General features: G+C 33.3%; 1 pseudogene; it reads right to left on the reverse strand.

The window, feature by feature from the left end:
• Window positions 1–22504: 22504 nt before the first annotated feature.
• LOC125995164 (uncharacterized) lies at window positions 22505–22649 on the reverse strand (annotated as a pseudogene).
• Between the last annotated feature and the right edge of the window lie 252 nt (window positions 22650–22901).

A 22901-nucleotide genomic window follows, 5' to 3' on the forward strand; every position in this document is an offset into this window, starting at 1 on the left:
AAATCAACATATATACTGTATTTCAATAAAATCAAAGGTACCAGAGTAATATCATGGTGGATAGGGCTTTTGCCTGTCTTGAATATTTGGCATCCTATATGATCAGGAGGTTTTTTAATAAAGTTTACATAAAGTTCTTATAAAGTTTATAAGTCTAATAAAGTTTTATATTATTTTAAAGAGAACAAAATATTATAGTCCTGTAAATGAACAGCTTATTTATATTTTGTTCAGAAGTTCTTCAAATTGCATTAATCTTCACCAATACTTTGGAAGGAAGAATGCAGTATTATCCTCATTTTTCAAACAAGGAAAAGAAAGACAGAAAGAGATTAAATAACTTGCCAAAGGCTAAAGAAGATTCTGAATTTGAGAAATATTCCCTGTTGTGCATTCTCTCAGAAAGGGTAGGAGGAGGCAAAAAGCAAAGGCAGGACATTGTAAATTCCAAAGCTTCTTTTGTGGAAATCAGTGACAACTTGTCATCAAAATTGTGTTTTTTCTCCTTGAATACAATGACTGTAGACTTAGCCAAAAGAATGGTAGCTTTATCCTTTGGCCCACTTTCCACAGGCTAATAGATTAAAAATCCCTGAGATCCTTTCTGCAAAGTCACAGAGCTCCACTGCCCTCTTCTGTACAGATTTCCAAGGAACACAGAATATTTCCCTCTGCATAGATGACTTTTTAAAAAAAATTAAAATAAAAAAATAACGTCATTCTAGCTGTTTTGAGATATATCACCTGACTATTTTCCACATCTGACTCAACTAGTGCTTTGGCAAAGATTTGTCTCTTCAGGAAAACTTTCCCCAATAATGAGTGACTGCAACAGATTTTATTTTAATAGCATCCTAATTCTGGCAGGGTTGATAGCAGAGAGGGTAGAATACATGCTTTGTATGCAACCAAAGTGGGTCTGAACTCCAGTATCACATGACCTCCAGGGCAGAGTTGTGTTTATGTAGCCCTGGTAGCCCCTAGGACTTAGGTTGTAACACTGAGCGGCCCTCCTGGTTGTCTACAATAATAATAATTAATTATAATAATATTAATAGATTTGATGCATTGGAGTCTACCATAAACATTATTGAGTTCTATGGCAACATCATCTCTGCTCATAGTTATAAAACACTGCGCAAGTTATCGATTGAAATGAAAATTAAAATGAAATATGAGAAAGTTCCTTGATAATGTCTGATTTAGTCACAGTTTTGATGGCATTTTCCTTCATCTCTTCAGCTTTAGGTTTCAAATTAACAAAGCAAAGATTAAATTATCTGTTAATTACTTTCTTACATATCAATATTGAAATCTCACATAAATAGGCAATATATTTTCTCTTGAGGATAGTATTTAACAATGTAATTATAAATACTGTTAAGAGTTCCCAAAGGCAGTGAAAGGTACTTCAAAATTAAAAAAAAAAACAATAAAGATAAAAAATAAAAAAATGAATTTTTATTTTATCTTTCAAAGTTTCCATACTCTATTAAAACACACAAATTGCAATTTGATGAATAAAATAGTACTTCTGCGCTTACTAGTTTATCAATATTACTTCACATTGTCTTGCAAGATCTTTCTAGTTTCCATTTTGAATTTTTTTGAGGATATATCTCAATGGAAATGAACTAAGTGCTTTGTCTGCAGATCAAGTCTCCAATATTTTCCTTTCTGTCTGTATTTTTTCTATGATTTATAAGCTATATATACATATATATACTAGAAAAATGACTCGCGATGCAAGGGTTTGGATTATGAAAATATATATGATACGGTAATTTTATAAGATCAGTAAAGAAAGAAATCTCAATAAAATCAAATTCTTACTAAATTTCTGAGACAGAACAGTAGCTCACTTTGTGTTGACTAATGCTCTAAATTTTATGGTAGTTTCAAAAGTAGAATTATATGTGTCATTTTAAAATTTAAGTTTTAGGGGCTGGAGAGATAGCACAGCGTTTTCCTTGCATGCAGCCAATTCAGAACAGATGATGGTTTGAATCCCAGCATCCCATATGGTCCACAGTGCCTGCCAGGAGCGATTTCTGAGCACAGAGCCAGGAGTAAACCCTGAGTGCCAATGGGTATGACCCAAAGACAAAAACAAAAATTTAAAAGTTTTTGAGAGACTAAATTATTTTTTTTGGTTTTGATTTTGTTTATTGGGTTATATTGATGATGCTCTGGGCTTACACTTGATGGACCAAGGGGACCATAGGGGGAAGGAAACTAGGTTAGAAGGAAGTAAGGCAAATGCCCTAGACACGGCACTATTTCTCCAACCTTTATTTTCTTTTTTATTTTTTGAGGGGCGACACATGGTGATGCTTAGGAAACACCTGGCAGTGCTCATGTGACTTTATGGGATGCTGGGGATCAAACTCATGTGGCCACATGCAAGGCAAGCACCCTACACAGTGTTTTACCACTCCACCCCCTAAAATATTTTCTTAAGGTTGCATAGGTCCCATATATGCCCAAAGCATATGCAGTTATTAGGTTATAGTAATTATTAGGTTATGAAGCTTGTTTTCTCTTGAATTTCATGAGCTTTTAATAAGCTTTTGCATAAATTTACTTCTAGATTTCTTACGCTATTCTGAATCCCTTGATTGGATAATTACATTAGATTTTCTTTCCAACTCTGACCTCAAAGCCTTTTTGAGCTTATAATTAATTTCCCTCATTTTTCCTATAAAAACTTTGGTTGCCCTGGTACCTAAACTAGCTATGCCAGGTATGCCCTGAATTCTACAAGTTTAAGACACAAACACTGACACAGGCTATCTATCTTTTGATAGCTTTAACTTCCTCTGGAAAAGGCAAATATATATTAAGCTATCAATTGATTTATCTGTCTCAGTAACTCTCAAGATTGGTTTTTCTAAGATTTAGTTGGTGGTTTGGACACCCAAATCTTGCATTTTTAAGTTCACAAGAGATACTGATGAAGTTGCTTTAGAGAAAATAATTTGAAAACCAATGGGCCATATTATTTTGCCCAATCTAGTACAGTAATCTTAACAAAAATAATACTTTTGTTTTCAAATTTGCAGAGACAAATTATTCATGGACTAGCAATTTTAGTGTAGAAAAATAATCATCAGCATTTGAAAGTATCAATAATTTATTGTTTTGATGTTTGAGCCAGAGTAGGCTCTTACTCTTGTAAGTAAGACTAGGACTTACTCTTGTCTCAGTACTCAGTTATTATCTTGGATATATGCAAGGAATCATTATGGTGTGTCAGGGATTGAATCTAAGTTGACCACATGCAAGGCAAGAACACTTAACTCCAGCCTCTCAAAAATGTATTAAGGTTTGAAATCTACAAGTTAAAGAATTTATTTTCATATTACTTTCATGGTCAGATACAGTTACCTAAACTTGATTGTAAAAATGTCCTTGCCTTAAGAGCATTTTTCAGGGTTAGGAAGGACGTGGTTTAAGTGACTAAATAAAGATACTTAGCATGTATCAGGTCTTAAAGTTGATTTCTGCCCTTGCATGCCCTCCAGGGCACTAGCCTGATGACCCTTGCCACCACACTATAGTTAGATGATCAACCATAAGTGGCCTTCACAAACATGCAGGGCATCATTCACTATGGACTGTGGTCTTATTAAAAAAAATGGAAGAGGTAGAAAATGAGCTCTTTTCAATAAGGCATTTGAGATATTCCACAAATGTTTGCTCCCTGGTGTGAAGATAAGAAATTAATTATGCGTACAATATTTCCAAAGACAAAGTAAAAATTGTACAATACCATTAATTAGAGATATTAAAACACAAATTTATTTTACAAAACTTTTATGAATAATCTTTTTATATGCATTTATTATGATAAAACATATCTATGTAGACAGCTTCTGCTGGGAAGTATGTTTCTTAATGTTGAATATAATTTAAATTTCTTTTATGTTTATTTTGAGCCTGTGCATCTTTTTGTAATAAAAACCAGAAGTGGCTTGGTCAAAAATAGGTAATGGAAATACAAAAACATTATTCTGTTAGTAATATATCTTTGACTATATTATTTAATATTAAAAATAATTTTCTCATTTTGATATTTACTTAAGTCCAGACATATGAGATTTTAGGGACTTTTACTTACTAGGTTTCTAGTAACTTACTATTAAAAACATCTCTGAATAATTCCAAATATTATGTAACCAGGGATATATATGACCTTCTTTCCTACTACAATTTTATTTTGTTATTTCTGTAAAATATATACAGCTCACCAGTTTCCAGAAATTTATATTTTTTTCTCCTTTTTTTCCAATCCTTGTTTTTTAATGATAAAGTATTTCTTCTATTAATCAGTTTAAAATAGTATATGATTAAATTAAGAAGTAATATAAAATTTTAATTAAAGTTAAGCCTAATACCATGTTTTTACAGTTATATTTATGGATTGTCTATGAGACTTACCAATTATTTACTTTAGCTCACACTTTAAACATAGCAAACTTTAGGTGTCCTATAATATTATGCTGACAAGTTGTGTAATTCATTGATTTCTTTGCTCACACAATAAAAATCTGAGTTTTTGATGCAATCAACAGACAATAAAATATGCTTGCTAAAAAGTGAGGCCTTCTAATGTAGAAAAATATTTATATGTCACATTGGTATATTTTATTTTTATATTAAATATATTTTAAACTTAATAATGTGCTTTTTTCCCTTGTATATTATTTGTCCATGCAATGAACTTCTTCTGAACATGTCTCTACCACAGTAATTACTCACAGTTTGGGGTGAGAAAAGTTCAAAGTCATCCTAAAATGCCGTAAGTTGAGAAATTATATAAAAGTTAGATCAAAAGCTGGAATTTACAGAGAATAAAATACTGACTTTGTGGAAGTTTAATAGCTAGGTGACACATAAATCTTGTTTTTATGACAGAAACTCCAGGGTTCTTGGGGTCTTTAAGTCATAACCCCCATGTAAATGTTTCAATTAATACAGAGAGAGGCATTGCTTTAGAGAAATTACCACTAATTTCCAGCACTCCCACTATTGAAACAAGATTGCTTTCTTAGACAAGAAAATGAAGATATATAAAAGTGCAGGCTTCCAATTCTTGTTACAATGATAGTCTCTAGTATTCTTTTCACTCTTAAGAGAGTATTTTCTGCATAAAAGACTTGCATTGCAATTGCTCAGGGATATGAAAATCAAGTTTGCGATATTTGATTCTGTTCTCAATATTTTTTTGCCTGGTTGGAGACATTTATTTTACTTACAACTCATGCCGATCACTGTAATTACAATCAGATTTATGAGAAGAAACCCAATTACACATACATAAGGATGCAGTTGAATTTTCTGTAAAATGGAAGGTTACTTACCACTAAGATGGCCCTTGAGAGATCAGTGAAGAGCTAAGGTCTTCAAAGTCTAGGACTTCATTTGTGTAGTCAGTTTGCCTGGAGAGTACTGTATCTCCAGGAAGCTTTTGGTTTTAGCTGCCCCAATCCGGAAGTAAGCATCAGAAACCCTATAGGTGAAAAGTTTTAAGCTTCTCAAATTCATGAATTTCACTTTCTGCATATTCCAATATAGGAACTTGAATATGCAGAAATTTGATGGCATCTGTTAATATTAGTTGCGATCTATCTTAAAGCTAGGTTTTTAATCTATCCTTGTCTATGTCTATTAGTGGTCTCATAAATAAGTGATTATTTTTATTTTAAGTTGTTGGCCATTTAATTCACTCACAGCTCCATTATCTTATAAAGCAGGGTTATAATATGTTACAAAGATATCTCGTTTTGCTAGAACTCTAAATTCCTAAGAATTGCTTTTAAAATATTTTTAATAATATAAGTTTCAAATGATGACACCTTGAGGACTAGTTATCAGAAATGATCATGATATTTGAATTTTCATCTATGTAATGTGATTTTATAACAGTTGATATTGTTCAACTAATTGACTTCTTAATTTCAAGTGCAGATATGACAATTTTCTAGTATCACTTATTTATCTATAGAGTACTTCATCATATTTTTAATATATGAATTATTTTTTCGGGGAATGTGCCTATATGAATGCTTTATAAAATATGTTAAAATGCTGGAGTGGACAGTGAGTGCATTAGCTGTTTGCCCTGTGAGTAAATTAATTAATTAATTATTAATCTAAGTAAATTTGCCATTCAACTGATATTTCAAATTTCATTTACTTTCAGACAATAAGATATATTACTGAATATGTCACCAATTAGATTTTCCAACTCCATAACATTTTTTCTTATGGATTCCTCAAATTATTCCATATTAATATCAAATATAAAGATTCAACATTAAAATCTAAGTAACTGCATACTTCAATGCATGGCTACAACAACTAATTGTTTTTTTTCCCATTTGTACTATATCTTACTTAAAATCTGCAATCTAACTATGCCAACATTTTTATAATGTAGTATGAATTTATATGCTATTTAAACAGTTCATCCTCATTACTTTTATGATTTTGATAGGAATTTGATAAAGAGAGATGTTGTAGTGGTTTGATTTGATAAAGTGGATTGATATAATAGTACAGTGGTTTGATTAGATTGAAATAGTGGATAGGAAGTGGACTACTCTTGCATGTGGCAAACATGGGTTCAATCCCTGGCATCCCATATAGTCGTATGATCCTGCCAGGAGTAGTCCTTGAGTGTAGAAGTAAGTCCTAAACATTGTTGGGTGTAGCCCTGAAACAAATATACTAAATGTATGTTTTTATATCTTGACTATACAGCAAAAGCATAATCTACTCTATTTTGTGGAATGGGAACACAATTTACACTTACCTCACACAGCTTTTTTTTATAAACATTTAATTTCTGAGAATTCTAGAGTTGCCACATAGCATTAACTAAGGAGTTCTATATAATATTTCCCATTCATCAGATTGTCCATGATTAATCTATAAAAATTTTGACATTGACTTGCTACAATGGTATTTACTTATAAAATTTTATTTTCAATCTTTTTTATACATACATATATTTCAATCTTAGATTAAGACATTATTTCACTTATCTTTTATAATAAGTAATTAAAACATAGAATAATATAAGATGATTTAAATACATTAATCTAGATTTTAGAGAGAATTTTAAATCACATGACATAAATTAAACAAATACTACACATTCACCAGAAATAAAAAATATTTAGAAAAGAAAAAATGTTATTGTACTTTAGTATATAATAATTTTCTGACCATAGATATAAATATAGGAATAAAATTTCTGCCTTGAATACTAATAATAATCTAAATATCTCATCAAATTACCTATGGTCCTCTGAGTAATTTCATAGGTCACTTTTGAGCACTGATCAAAGTGTATCCCTTAAGTACTGCTATATCTTGAATATCATCAGCAAAATGTTAATTTTCTCCTCAAACATATAAGAATTATTGAACACTTTAATGTTTACATTTCCTTTGGAAATATACTCACCATCTAGCGAATCTTATTCTATATGAAATAGTAATATGCTTTAAATCTCAATTTCACTAAAGTGCTACAGAATCACTGAAGAGATAAGTATTATTTGAGAAGAAATACCAGTGTGTTCTACTGTCCTTGACAATTTTATATTCTCTTTTTTGCTTAATTTATGTTAAGGTTCTTTATTGCCAACATGTTCATATCAAGCATTCTGAAAAATCAGTGTGTTGTAAAGTGATATGATTAGAATTTACTAGGACCATTTCTATCGGATTAATGAAGAAGGAATAACTGCTAAATGTGGACATATAGCATACAGAGGATTATATTTTCTTACAATTGAATAATTTGGGAGTTTTTATCATTCTATGATAAAACTTTTAAAATATATAAAAATTCTATAAATTGAATTTATTTTCTTTTGGTAGACTTAATATTTAGAAAGACTAGTTAGTCTGCAAAAGAAGATCCACTATATTCTACCATTGCAAACTTACTTTAAAGACAAATTTTATGAAGACTATTTTTGTGTAATTAAAACCTAGTTTTATTAGTCTCCTTCAGCTTTTTTATTTTATTTTGATTTTGATGATTCCATTTTCTCCTTACCTCCTATTATTTTCTCTGTGTATAATAAATATACCAATATTTGGATAGATAATAGGACCAAGCCTAATTTCCTAATTTCCAATTGGTTGTAGGAATCACATACATTGGACTGGATAAAAAAGATAGAGAGATTTAAGGAAATTGACAGCATGAAATATGAGTTGATATATTTAACCTAAAATTGATATTAAAGGCTGTTAGTCATCTCATAAAATAAATATATATTTTAAGACTCATTGTCAAGAGGGACAGAAATTAGTGGTGGAACAGCTTTTAACTTCCCCCAATCAGTCAAGCAAGAAAGTACACAAAATTTTTAATATTCACTAAAAAATATTATTCAGAGAAGAGTTCTTTTGTTGGATAGTGATTTGATTTCCAAGCAAAGAATAAAACACTTGATCCTGGGTGAACAGACAATGGAATCTCAGGGTAAAATCATGGACTGGAACAAATTGTGCGTTCTGAAAATGAGCATTTTAGAAAATTTAAAACTTGGCATTGCTGTATTTCTTAATACCCTACAACATAAAATAAATTTTTGTCATATTGTACTATTTAGTCCATTTTAAATCTAGATAGTTGGCAGCATTCAGACTTCTCATCACCTTCTCAGAGATCACAATACATGATAAAAAAGAACTGCTGTAATAAATACGCAGAAAGTCCACTTTATATTTGACAGGGAGAAAAATAGATATTTTTTGCCAAGATTCAATTTACAAATTTTTTTATTTACATACTATACGAAAATCTTTCACAACTACATGATATAATGAATTATATAGATAAAAATTGAATATAGAAATACAGTCAAAACCTCTTTTAAAATATACCAAAAGAAATGTCACTCTTATTGCAACTGATTTATTTCTTAGGTAACTGAAGGTTTTAATAAGAGATAGACATATATTTTAGTTGAAAATCACCTCAATTCCTTTTGAAAATGCATACAACAGAGAAAAATCAAGCCATCTCTTTTGTCCCTTAAAGAAGAAATCTTTAAGATGGAATTACCTTGGTGAGTAGATTCCTGGGGAAGGCTTAATGTCACACTGTTCTAATTTTGCTACTATGCAGAAGATAAGCTTGTTATTTAGTAGGTGACATGCCTTCTTAGCACTCATAATTACTCAGGGATCTATATACTATTCCAAGTCAGTAGCATCTGAGGGACAAAGAATTGCCCTGGTGATTACTTGAGTGTGTTTATATATGTGTGTGAGAGCAAGTGTGTACGTGAAGTTATGCATGCCATGTTTATATTTGGTTTTTTGGAAGAATATTCTATAGCCTACAGATAAAAAAAAAAAAACCTTTTTTGGTATTTATAGAATAATCTGCTCTGTGTAAACAGAACCGTGATGCCATGCTATTTGGACTTTTCCTCCAATTGAATGCATGACTTTACTTTCCTCTAGCTATTTACTTGAAATATCATTTTTATTTGGAGAAAAATCGTGATTTTAATGAAGTGTAACTTAAACAATTTTGAACTTATTTTCTTGCACTAAGAAAAGAAACCCTCAGATGAAGAACTCACTGAGCATTTATTTTTAAGACACTTTAAAAATTATTTAGTGGCTTTGAACATTATAGAATACATGACATCTGCAGTTTCTGAATGGGAATATCACCCTGCATAGCTAATAGCTACTAGAATCTAGTTGAAAGAGGATGATGTCCAAATCTCTGTGGTAACAAAAAAAAATGATTTTTGCCTTTATTGCTTATCTTTCTATTAAATAGCATGATTGATATATCTTTGGTTTGTAACAAATTATTTTTTCTGTATTGTTTACAAATAAACTTTTTAATTTTGGAATATGTTTTTTAAAAATTTAATCACCATGACATATACTGTTAAAAAGTCATTATACCTGTGAGTTTTGTAATGGTTGAGTTTCCAGTCATATTTCCTTGCATTTCCCTCCCTTTCTACAACTGACCTTTCTTGAGTCCAAACTGAAAATAACTTATTTTAGATGAATGGCTGTCAATATGTTCTTTGTAAATAATTATTATGATCACGTTAGGCCTTTTTACTCTAATGTTTCTTTTTTCTTATTATTATTCTAAACTTATTGGATTTTTACATAGACACAGAGGAGAATGCAGAGGTATTTATTTTCTACTACAGTAATTATCAGAAATATAATTTTGGCCATATGTGTAAATTTATCATATAAAATGTTATTAACATGAAACACATTGTTTTATTACATTCTATTTGAGTATTTATTGTGTATATTTATTTGTGTATATTCTAGACATCCAAGGTATCTCAATTGTTACGTATATGACAATATATGGAAGCTAATATATAGTGACTGACCAACAGCTAACTGGGCTTGTTTAGAGGGTGAGATGAGGTGAATTGGCTAGAAAATCCAGTTTCTCTTTTGCAGAAGCATCCCAGTATCTATGGAACATGGGAAAATAATTATGTTGCAGAAAGAGAGTCATAAAATAATCTCAGATAATTTTGTTTGTTCAAGAGTATGCAACTACATTACCAGGTTGTTCTTGACAGAACTTCGATTCATGTTTCTGGTTTGGAACTTTTTGCTAATATTTTAACAAAGTTTTCTTTACCAGTAGAGTCCAATTTCTGTTATTCCAAAATCTCTTTGCTGTGACCCCAAATATGATTTTATCTAAAGCAAAATAATAATTCTCATAGATAAATTTTATTAATCCCAGTTATATATTAACTTTCTATTGAGATAATAAGCAAAACTGTAACCCACTCTTTAAAAAAAAGTCTAGATTGGATATCTAGAAATATAGTTTTATTATTTTCTCAGAAAAATCTGTGTTCCAGGGAAATAAGCTCTTCATTAGGCAGTTATTATTATATTAAAAAATAGGTGTTGAATGAAGTTGTCAAATTGGGATGAAACCTCATAACCTCAGTTCTTTAATATTAAAGTCATTTTCAAATTTCTATAAACACCTAAATTATTGATAATTACCAGGTAAGTTTTAATACTTGAAGCGCATTACAATCTCTGCACTTCATTTACTCCACAAATTAGTTTTACTATAAATCCATCATCAGTAAAAAATTTCATATACTCTTTCATAAAAAGTAATTTATTTTATTGCTTTTCACATTTGGAACACATATTTTTTCACTTCCCTTTTTATAACCAAGTAAACATATATATCTTCATGCATCACTCAAATGGTGTAAATTGTACAAAAACTGTCATCAACACTAGGGACTTGATGATATATTACATTATGCCAAATGCCACATGAGAGGCTTTTATTCTAAAAATTTATAGATTTTGAAAAACAATCAACATCAATAAAACGGAAGTCTACTACACCAGACAGAATCAAATAAGCATACTTGATGGTGTTAGAATGACTTGGAAATTAATTTAACTAAAATTTTAAGTCTATTGAGAAATAAGAGTAATATTTATAAACATTGGGTAGACAATACAATATTATTTGAAATGTAAATATAAAGCACCTAATCAAAATCAGTCTGAGATGATTCAAATATTTTTATACTCAGTAACTAATCTTATTTTAATTGGAATATATAACTATAAATAAATAGCTTTATAATTTTTACCTTTCAGATTGAAAATACTCAGAAAACGTGTTAAAACATTCCTTCAGAGTTGTGCAGTTATAAACGATTTTGTTTTCTTCAGTTATAATGGACACTATTGGACATTTATTTTACAATTAATTTAGGTACATTGTTATCTTAAATCATACTAGTTGTTCATCAATGTATATTTAAATAAATTTATTTTTTCACAAAAAAGGTTTTTTATGAAAAATTATTATTCAGTATTATAAAAGTCCTCTCTGTGGAGATGACATATTTGCATTAGTGTGTCAAGGCTGAATTTATTTTTTTAAGTTAAAGACAATTTTATTTGATATTTCTGAGGAAGTGGAGAGAGATAGAGAAAGTAACATGCTCAAGAGAGAAGAAAGAATTCTCCAGAGTGAAGAGAGAGCCCCAGAACACATACCAGTGTTAAAGTAATAAAATCCACATATTAATAGGGATATGCAGGTGACATATGCTTAGGTATCATGAACACAGATTGGCAACACATATGTGTGTTTGGACTGCACATCATAAGGAATTTTTATCATTTGTCCAGAACAGTTTTTCATTGGTGTTTATAATTTAATAATGTAAGAATGAAGTTATTCATTTAGCATAAAAACTAATTTACAATTTAATTAATGAATTACAATGAATAGATAAATTAGAACATACTATTTAAATATCTACTGCAATATGGATATATTATACATAACAAGTCCACTTATAAAATTGTATATTGGGAAAACACTGAAATAGGCAGAGAAAATTTCTTTAAATGCCAAAGCAAAGACACATAATTATCAAATAATGATGCAAGAAATTGAAACTGCAGTAAATCTTCTGGAGAAGTTTCCTGTGTATATCTGATAGCTAGTTAGGGAATAAAAGAAATAATTTCCATGTAGATAAATCCAAATCTGATTTTCAAATCAGGATAATAAAGTTAAAAGTCAGGAATTTGGGGCTTCACATATAGATGTTATGACTCACCTAGGCGGGAAGTGTTTCTAGATAGATACTTTGCTTTCACTACCTCTGCCCAGGGGGTGGTCTACATTTTCAAATAAATATTTGTTTTCTCATATATCCTCTTCCTCTTGAATAGCCTTGTTAGATCTGAAAAATAGTAGGAATGCTTCTAATTGGAGGGTTCATAAACCCTCTCAACATGAATCTGTGGTTTGTTTTCATAATTGTAAAAGCTCTGCTTCTGACAAGGAGTAATGGGACGCAAAATTTCTTGGTGGGGTTTGCCAATTGTAGAAATCTAAGCATATTGTTTTCCTCAAATGAGGAGATTACCTGCTACCCACTCTTTATCAATTTTATCCAAATTAATGAGTTAACTGATTTTTGAGCCTGTACATCTTTGCAAAAGTGTTTTTTTTTTTTCTTTTGGTGGCAATTGTGTGGTGTTCTCCTTGGGTAAATTCAAGAAGTTTAGTAAAAATAATACTAAGGATAAGAAGTCATGTGGTGGCACACATTCTTTTCTGTTTTATAATAATTGAGTTTTGAGTGTTCTGTGAGTATGTTCAAGAATGCCTTGTCCCTGAGGAATTTAAGGGATGTCAGTGACATGTTTAATTTGACATTCTTTACAGAATTATTAAAAAGTTTACTAGTGTAGGCTGTATCATTGTCAGTTTTGATGGTATGGACTATAACCATAACAGATAAACATTGTAATAAAAAGAAACAAACAATTTAGCTCTTTAGAAGTTATAGGGACAACCCATATAAAAAAAACAATAAGCCTATCCCTTCACCCCTCAATCCCATCCAGACCTCCCGCCAAATTAAAACTCTCCACCCTCAGTCCTTAATCTATTAAGCATCAAGATTGACCTCCTACCCCAACGAACCAGTACCCAGCACCCAGGCGAGGGGACACCCAGTCAAACCCACACCTCATCTCCTGCAAGAAAAGGCAGCCAACACTCCTGCAGATTCATGCTGCACGGCACTCCCTACCAACTCCCCCTAACGTGGACTGTTACTTGAAACCGGACTTAGGTCTAAAAGTATCCTCAATGCAAGAACTCTCCCAGGACCTCCCTGCCACAATTCTTTTGCCAATCTGAAGAAGAAAATGGGATGTGATGGAAAGATGCCTGGGAACCCACACACCACAAGGAAAACCCAAAAGACAATGGGAAAACCTGTACTTCCAACATAAGCATAAGACCTGTATTACAGCACCTCTTTACCTGCTTTTCCCCAAATGTAAGATAGTCTTTTGCATCACTTTGGTCCTCTAAATACTTTGCTAACTCATTTAAAAAAAAATGTCTGTCCTACATATACATATGTAAGCATATACATTTTTATTCCCTATTTTTTTCTTTTTTTCCTATTTTTTATTTTTTTATCTTTTTTGGGTATGTAACCTGTTTCTGTTTTCCCCTTTGACCACCCCCAAATGCACCGACAATATAATGTAGCACCATTTCCCTCTGCAAAGGCACACTAAAAAAGGGGAAATCTTACATATAAAAAAAAAAGAGCTCTTATCTACTAGAGATAGGAACTCATAGTTGTTTACAATACAGGGATATATCCTACCTTGAAAATATGTCATGTGGAATCAACTTAGACCTCAGGTGATTAGATCCCATTCGTCCAGCCTTGAACCCTGGATCCCAGACATAGAAACAGCACAGTTCTTCACAACTGCTACAGGAAACAAATCCCATCCGGAACAGCCTTAATACTGCGGGGTCACCAACAAGTGCCAGCTCTAATATGATATCCTGACAATGAGGAAAATGGGAACAACTTAACCTAAGTACAGGTTATCCTACCTTACCAGCGAACGACAAGACAAAATCAGAAGACTTGTCACCCTTTGGTAGGTCCAAAAGCCAAGATTGCGAGTTACAGAGGACTGGCTACTAGAACCATGACCAGACTGTATACAGCCTGGGACCAATAAAAAAGCCCTAGCCTAGGGTTTGAACTATGACCTGCACAACCACCATGATCCCCAGTTCCAAAGGTCTGGCAGAGACCATTGTAACGGAATGGGGCTTCTGGAAGCACAAAGAAAGACACTATCCTAGGTGCCATCCTAAGTTCAGTGCAAAGACCAAGATCACCAACCACAGAAGACGGATTAAAATGACACTGACGGAACAGAACTTCTAGAACCACAAAGATTGACTTCATCATAAGTCCCACCCCTGGATCTGTGCAGATACTGAGATCCCGAGACACAGAGGCCTGATTGTATCACCCAGGACAGAGCAGAAGTCTTCCAAACACCACAAAAGCACCCACCGGGAGAGTAAATGATCCTGAACAGAGTTGATCCCATGACAATACACTCCAAGGGCGAGAAATCTCATATCTCTTAGGCCAAGTGAATTCCTTTTCGAATGACCCCAATATTTACTGTGCCAGGGCAGGAGAGAAAAAAACAAACAAACAAAAAAAGCACAAAAAATTGTTTATTTTTTATATATTATTTTATCTTTATTTATTATTATTATTATTTTTATTTACTTATCTATTTTTGGTCAATTTCTCTGTTTGGGTATGATTATTGAAGTTGTTGTCCCCAGTTATACTTATTCTTTCTCTTCCTTTCTGTTCTTTTTTTATATGCTATGCCATGTTTCTTATATCAAGACCATGGCGTTTTTTTTGTTTTTTGTTTTTGTTTTTTTTTGTTTGTTTGTTTTCTGTTTTGTTTTGTTTTGTTTTGTGGGGCTTATCGTTATTGTTGGAGTCCTCATTGGATATTTGACACTTCTTTTTGTACTGGTGGAGTGTTTCACCTTTCTCTCCTTCGTCTCTCAAACAGATGATGAGAGCCTCTAGAAGAATTCCGCTTATTTTTGGCGTATTAGACTTTTACCCCAGTTTATTACTTTTCTCTCCTTCAAACAAAACCACGTAACTTGAACTAGCTAGTCCTGCCCTCCAGTTAGAGGAGGAAATAAGGGAGGCACCAGGACCAAACAGGTGCAAGACTACTAAGTATTAGGCTAGATACAGAAGGGACCACATATTCTAGCAACCCTGGGGGTGAGGGAAGAGGATATGGGAGGTAGGACAAAAATGGAGATGTAGGGAGGACAATTTGGTGATGGGAATCCCCCCTGATTTTATGTAAATATGTACCTAAAATATTATTGTCAACAATATGTAAGCCACTATGATCAAAATAAAAATTATATTAAAAAATAAGCATCAACTACTACATGAAGAATGGATTTGATTGGAAAATGGTTAACAAATTATCTGCCATAATTTTTCTACAGACCTTGGGAATTAGATTCAGTTATTTGCAAAACAGTGTAACTTGGCTAAGACCTGAAGTTCCCAGACTATTTTTGTGTGGCTTGCCTCCATGAAATGCTATAATGCACACGAAGGCAGTGGGCACAGATGTGTAGGACTTGAGGCTCTTACACAGTGATGGAAAGACAGGTGCTGCTAGGCAATCAGCAGTTTCATTTCCTGTGGCATTGGTTCTGGGAGGACAGAATTATATAGAATGAGTAATGAAAATCGGTTCAGAGCCCTTTTGAAAAAGAGCTTACAATTTTGCTGGAGCAAATGCTGAACCACATGGTTATGAGCATGCTGTGACCATTCCAGGGAAAAGATCAAACACATATTCTGAGTCACTCGCCATCTTAAATAGGCCAGATAGATGAGAATGTTGTGATCCAATGTGGTGAGTTCCACTTGTTGGGCAGAGTTGTAATTTTAGGCACTTTTTTTTTTAAATTTTTGAGCCACACATGGAGATACTCAGGGGTTAGTTCTGACTATGCCCTCAGAAATCGCTCCTGGCTTGGTGGACCATATGAAATGCCAGGGGATCAAACCACAGTCTGTCCTGTGTCAGCAGCATAAGTGGCAAACACCCTACTGCTGTGCCATATTTCTGGACCCTGTGGACACCTTTGTGGTTGGTGAAGTACCAGTGATAACTAACCTTTCTCTGATGAAGAGAAATATATTTAAAATGCAGGTGTATTAGGGATTAAAGAAGAAAAGATTAGTGAAGAGATGATAAGATGAGTCATTCTAAAAAAAATATTAGGATTTTCCAGCCAAGTAATGGAAGAAAATTTCTCCTGAGAAATCATATAAAACTCTTGGAAGACCCTCACTGAGGGACAAAATGGATTTAAGAGTTCAGAGATAATTTTGGTAGATGGAGTTTTTTCTGGGGATTCACTGCAGTGTATTACAGGACATAGCCCAAATATTCATTAGGGGAAAGTGCCTAAATTTTCATTTTGGCAACCTGTAAACCAGCCACCAGCAAGAATGTCATCACATCCTCATATAACCTCTGAAATTCCCTGCCAATATAATATGCAAGCAAGATAGCATCCATATAGTGAATAATATAACCACGGAGATCTGTTCAATAGAAGGGCATAAAATCACATCAATAAAATTTTGACAAATAAGAGGTGATTTGGTTATGCTGTTAGGTAAAAAACACCACTAAGATCTATGTAAGTTTCTTCATTATTAAAATGAATGAAAAATGCAAAGCAGTTAAGGTCCTTTGTGTGTAGGTGCGAGTGTGACATAATCAGTCTTTTTTAACCAGACATCAGTCTTTAAGAATAATCAACAGAGTGGGGAAATGAATTACAAGGCACCCAGAGGAATCATGGTAGGTAGAATTAATATTTCTAATTCAATTACCAACTGCCATTTGCCTGACTTCCTTTGTATAACAGGAGAATTCCATTTTAAAATGATGTTTTAATATGTCCTAGCATAAGTTGTTTCTTTACAAGATCTACCAGCATTTTCAATTTTATGTAATTTAGGGGACACTCTGGTGTCCATACAGGGCCATAAGATTTCCACTGAATGTGGAGGAGTGCTGGATGCTGAACCATACTGGCTCCAATTAAAAAGATTAGCTTCTGTATTAGAAGCCAGAGAGGTAGATGTGGGAGAAATATTGTACAGAGTGAACCACTGTTCATGCAAATCTTGACCCCATAGATTCAGGGGCAGGGGAGGAACATATGGTTGGAAGGTGGCCACCTGTCCTTCTGTGCCAGTGCTTTTTATACTTCTAGCTCTCTGTAAAACAGAGGAAGAAAGCAATTAACCTATCCTTTGTAGGTCATAAGGTATCCCTAAAACGGTCCAATTACAGAGATGATAGAAACATTGACACCTGTGTCAAACATGCCCTTGAATTTCTTCCCATGAATCTCAAGGGTTATAAGCAGGAATCTTGCCCTTCTGATATTATAAGTAAAGGCTACCAAAAGCTCAGCAGAGGATGCTAGGGGGTTGGTGCTACCAAGCCTCCAATCCTTAGGCATCAGAGTGGCCTGGCATTAAAAAGGGGGAGTAACAGAAGTTGGACAATAGGTTCTCCCTTCTCAAAACTCAAACAGTTGGCACATAAATGACAATTATTATTTCAAGATTCTATATTTTAGCATAAACAATGATTCCCTTACTAATCAGACTGCTTTATCCATGAGCAGGCTTATAATTCTTGGTGTCAGATTGTTTTAACAGGCCAGTGGTAGTCTTTATCCCAATGGTTTTACTTGCCACATTTTGGACAAGTTCTGGGTGATGTCCTTAAGGGGATGAGATTGGGGGTGGTTCTTTATTCTCTGGAGAGATAGCCTGATTCATACTTATTATCGTGAACTTACCTTGATATTGTCTAGGCCTCGAGAGCATGAATTTATGCCTGATATTTAATATAAACAGGATTTTGCAAAGCTCTTTGGAAATCCACAACATCATCACTTTCTCCATTAGGGCAGTCTTCATTGACCTTCTCAAAAGCAAATTGCATTATCAGGTGCTGTTGGGTTTCTTGCCTCTAATTTTTTTCCAGATTGTATCCATCAGTTTAGACAGAAATTCTACTATAGCTTTGAAACTCCTTGAAAAAAAATCTTTGTATAAATTCCTTTAAATTTGCCATCAGCATTAATCTTTTTCCAACCCTACAATACCCACCTCACAGAACTGTGCTAAAATAGTACGAGGTAGACAGCTTGTTTTCTTACATCAGTATACTATCCTCCAATCAATAACTCATAAGTCAACTGAACCCATGAAATAATCCTTCCATAAAAACCTAGGGTATAGAGTTTAGTCTTAACCTCATCACTAAGCCACATTTTCAACTATATATATATATATATATATATATATATATATATATATATATATATATATATATATATCTTGAAGGACTTAGGCAGGTCTTAACAATGAAAATCCTGAGACATCGAAATGTATCCCCACTTCAGTTTGTATGTTATTCAATACAGTACTGGGACATCATTTTATATGAGAAGCAGGCTCTTCTAAAACAGCTGAATGAAGCCATCCATATTCATGCCTTCATATAATGGAGGTTGATGATCATCCTGATGGGCAGGGAAGTGACTGCAAAGTTTATATGATTTTTGCCTGGAGCTACATTAGATTACTTTCTATGGAGTTGCAATGGGGGAAGAGAGAAGGAATATCTCTACAGAACCAATTTCATACTCTTCATCCAAAGAAGTAGCCAGCTTCTCATTAGCATCTCTCTCATCTAATGTAGTAGTCCTGGAAGATGGTGGTTCCTGTGGTTTAATACCAGTGGTAAGCAATGAATTATTGGTCTTGGGATGCATTCTAATTGACGAATATGTCGCCACTGGAAGAACACTTTTACTTTCTTTTTTTTCGGCCACACCCATTTGATGCTCAGGGGTTACTCTTGGCTAAGCACTTAGAAATTGCCCCTGGTTTGGGGGGACCATATGGGACGCAGGGGTCCTTCCTTGGCTAGCGCTTGCAAGGCAGACATCTTACTTCTAGCGCCACCTCATCGGCCCCCACTTTTACTTTCTAATGTAGAAAATATTTTAGAAAGTTTGGCTTGTACCTTCCATAGCCAGTAATACATGTGAATGCTCTAGAGTAACATCAACCTACCTAACATGTATGTCACTACTCCATTAAAAGATATGCTAAATGGCATGGTAAAAGGCTTAGTATCTAAACCCAGTATTCCCAACCAAGCACAGTATCAAAGCCTTAATTCACCAGGAAAGTATGGCTCTAATCGATAAGGGAATTATAGACCTAACCCAGTAGGTGAACATACCCATATTGGGAAAGTGGGTCTGGAGCAGAGTCTACCACAGGAAATCATCTATGCCAGGCTGAAACACATGTGTTTGGGGACTATTCCCCTTCACTGAGCTAAAGGAATAGGTCAGCAGAGACCAGAGTATTTAATGAGAAATCAAGACCACCCCCGTGGGTTGGGTGAGGTGAAGGCAAAGAATCTATCTAGAAACTCTTCCTGCCTAGATGCGTCTTTGACATGTAACACTGGTAGCCATCATTATTTTGGGTGAAAACCGGTTACCCCAACAAGGAATATTCCTAATAAGTGAAATTAGAAGTGTAATAGATAACAAGGAAGAAAGTGTGTAATTAACTGAATGTGAACAGAGATAGATATAATAGAAATATATGAAGAAATGTCAGGGAAGTTGGCTAGACTTGAGACATCTTATGAATCTTTTAACACGTAATGAAAATAACTTTGAATAGTGAGGACATAGAGTTCATTAAATTTATATATTAAAATATCTGACTGGAAGCAAAATATAGAACTAGGAAGGGTGGGGAAGGGTGGAACTAGGTGAGTTGGGGTAAGCTATTTTCCCTGTGTGCAGCCAAGCCCCTTCTAATCGCTGTCTCCACATATGTGTCCAAGAACAATCAAAAGTGATCCATCAGCTCAGAATCAAGAGAATTCCCTGTCCATCACCAAGACCACTCCCAGCCTGCTATCCCTCAGACACACGCAAATCTGTATATTGTGGTCAATTTAGAAATTGTTGAAGGATCATTGTGCATTGAGACAAACTCATCAGAAATGATCATGTTTGGACAAGGGTAGTAGTAGGTAAAATTTGATTTGCATACAGAGGCTATTAAATACCAAGATTTATTATTTTTGAAAAATTTACATGGAAGTAAGGAAATAGAATTGGCAAGGTCAGATTTTTTTTTTTGGTTTTTTTTTTTTTTTTTTTTTGGTTTTTGGGCCACACCCAGTAACGCTCAGGGGTTACTCCTGGCTATGTGCTCAGAAGTTGCTCCTGGCTTGGGGGACCATATGGGACACCAGGGGATTGAACCGCGGTCCGTCCAAGGCTAGCGCAGGCAAGGCAGGCACCTTACCTTTAGCGCCACCGCCCGGCCCCGGCAAGGTCAGATTTTAAGTTTATGGCTTACATGCAATATCTGAAGCTTGATAATATTGACTAAATAAAAATCATGAAATTGCTTGGAAAACAGAATTCCTCTTAAATTATATATTGGATAAGAATGCTAAAACATTAAGTTCACATAAGCATTGTTTTCTTTCTAACTTGTTAAGAAAAAAGTTTATTTTTCATTTATTATTATTCATTTATTTTTATTTTTGGAGGCTACATTGGGCAATGCATGGGGATTGCTTCTGGCTCTGTACTCCTCCCATTTATTTTTAATCATACACTTGATGATTTTAATGAGAGTAATGTTCTAAATTGTATTGCTAGTTCTATTTATTTTAATACCTGACATATCTGTCTTTACTAAAAATATAATCCTCCACAATTTAATAAATGTATTCAATATCTACTTTAGATATGCTGCATTATTAATGAGAGTTTATATATAAAATTGATTTGTAAATTATTTAACTAAAATCAACTCTTTTCTTTATATGTAATGATACAGGCACTCACATAAAATAAGTGTAATATTAATTACCTAACATTTTGTTTATTTATTTTATTATTTTTTATTGCACTCAGGTTATACTTGGTGGTGTACATAGTCTACTCCTGGCTCTGTGTGCAAGGATCCTGCACAAGGATTCCTGCTAAGCTTGAGGGTATAGGCATATATGTAGTACTGGGGATTGGACATATGTAGGGCTTGTTCAAGGCAAACCTTTTGAATTATAGCTTCAGTAGCCACTGCATTCTTATTTAATCTTTGACTTTGCTTTAGTAATGCAATTTTTGGAGCCATTACTTGCTGTGCTTTACTACAAGTTATTTTATTTGTGTGTATGTATGTCACACTCAGTGGTGCTCAAGTGTTACTCCTGGCCCTGCTCTCAAAAATAGCTCCTGTTAGGTCCAAGGGTCATAATGGAATACTAGGGACTTAATCTGGATTCAGCTCAGGTTGTTTGAGTGCAAGGCAAGCGCCCTAATTCTGTGATATCTCTCTGGCCCTTTACGTAAGGTTCTAAACTTAAGGATCAATCCTGGTGGTGTTTGGTAACATATTTGTGTCCAGAAATGGAACACAAAAATTGAATGAATGCAAGACAAAGGTCTTACTCACTGTCTTATCACTAATCCAGTAATGCTATGTTATACTGGACAACTCTTGATAGGAATTATTTTGAATTTTTCACATTTTCTAATGGTTAATGTAGCTAAAGTTAGATAGATAAATAAAAAGAATTATTTAATTTGACTAAGGAAACAAAATATGCTGTGATATATACTGCATGAAGTTAGTTAACTTATTCACATGCATTAACATTATATTCTTTGAAAAGTAATTATATAAGTATGCATTTAGGCATTTATCTATATTCCACTTATTATTTTGTATATTATACCAGAAGAAAAATAATTTAGACTAGAAGCATGTCACAAAATAAACTTTAATAACAAAGTCAATCGTTCTCTTCTGTTAACCATCAGAATATATGAATATTTGATAATCAGTCAACTGTATGAACTTGAGCTAACTATAATAAATTAATAAAAATAACATTATATAAATCAAAGTATTATGTTTTTTTTCTTCTTTCTCAGGGGAGAGTGCACACGCAGTCCCCCAATACCATAAATTACGCAGACGAGTTTCTCACATTTGGGAAAATCGCAGGGGTCAGCACAACCAGAGTACAATGAGTGAGCCTTTGTGATCATGGAATCGCCCCTGCCAGCTAAGTATTAAAGTATTATGTTTTTGTCTCTTTTTTGATTTGCCTTATTTCTAGATAAATTTATTTAATGTAATAATATACCAACTGTCTAGCTGAGTAAAATAGATATTTTTCTGCAACACTGACAATACTAAATTACATCACGAAAATATATTCGCTATTGCAAATACAAACTTTACTACATACACACTGTAAAATAATTTTCTAGAAAAAATTATTTAAAACAGAAAACTAAATTTATATATTTAAAATATGGAAGC

This window comes from Suncus etruscus, chromosome 17 (assembly GCF_024139225.1).
Source record: "Suncus etruscus isolate mSunEtr1 chromosome 17, mSunEtr1.pri.cur, whole genome shotgun sequence".
NCBI lineage: Eukaryota > Metazoa > Chordata > Mammalia > Eulipotyphla > Soricidae > Suncus > Suncus etruscus.